The sequence below is a fragment of the Propithecus coquereli genome, unplaced genomic scaffold (assembly GCF_000956105.1).
Source record: "Propithecus coquereli isolate 6110/MARCELLA unplaced genomic scaffold, Pcoq_1.0 Scaffold230, whole genome shotgun sequence".
In the NCBI taxonomy this organism is placed as follows: Eukaryota; Metazoa; Chordata; class Mammalia; order Primates; family Indriidae; genus Propithecus; species Propithecus coquereli.
Genome location: NW_012147842.1, coordinates 783,256 through 784,269, shown reverse-complemented (window position 1 = coordinate 784,269; position 1,014 = coordinate 783,256). Strand labels below are relative to the sequence as shown.

General features: G+C 34.5%; 1 protein-coding gene across 1 annotated transcript in view; it reads right to left on the bottom strand.

Moving 5' to 3' along the window:
• UBA6 (ubiquitin-like modifier activating enzyme 6) overlaps positions 1 to 1,014 on the bottom strand; it is a 133,020-nt gene that overhangs the window by 37,908 nt on the left and 94,098 nt on the right. The window lies entirely within an intron of this gene.

Sequence of the window (1,014 nt, the reverse complement as noted above, 5' to 3'; positions counted from 1 at the left end):
CTTTTCCCATTATTGATCCCTTCTTGACTTGAAATGTGGTACTGTATGAAACAGATATATTAATATCAAACAATCCATTGATCATTTCTGCCCCCCACCACACACACAACTTTTGTTATTCAACTTAGTAATTTCTGTCCCTCTGTCTCTCTCTTCTACTACTAGTACTACCAAATCTTGGGCTTTGTTAACTTTTATCTCTAGGTTAATTCCTAATGTGTTACCTTTGCTTCTCTTGCTTTCTATTTCTTCTTTGGTTATTTTCTGACTACAAGTTCTACCCCACTATATCTTCTCAATGTTTTGTTTATCACGAAAAATATTAACCTTCTTTCTCTATTCTTACAAGACCTATATTCTACACACTGTAATTTCTTCAAGTTTTCTTTTTCCTCTTCTGCCCAAGATTGCAAACTTTTCCCTACATTTCTCAACTGATAAATTTTCCTCTGCTAATCCATCTGCTCTAGCACCCTAACATTAAGGAGTGACATAATGATGTAAGAAAGATTATGTATGGCGTACACATTTACAGTCATTGACTCATCTACTTATTTAACAACAATTTACTAAATGACATCACGTGTTGGGTATTGAGGATACAGTGATGGAAAATAAACATCCATGGATGCATGATTTACTGAGGAAACAAACATTAAATAAATATGCATATCAATAAAAATAAGTGCTATAAAGGAAAAGGTATAGACTGCTGTGAATGATTATCATAGGAGGATCTAATTTAGAATTTGGGGGTTAAAGAAAGAAATGTAGGCTGAAACTGAAAGGATGGGGGGAAAATTCTGATCTAAGGGAAGAGTAGTAGGTAGGTAGATTTGAAGTCAGGAGTTTTAGACCAAGAAAAATAGAATTTTCTGAGGATAAAGCATAGTATGTGCAAATTCCTGAGATAAAAAAGTGCTAAAGGCCTTGTAAGAACTGAAAGAAGGCATGTGTAGCTGGAATAAGGAAAGTCAGGGAGGATCAGGTAAATTTTAAGCTGGAGTTTTGGAC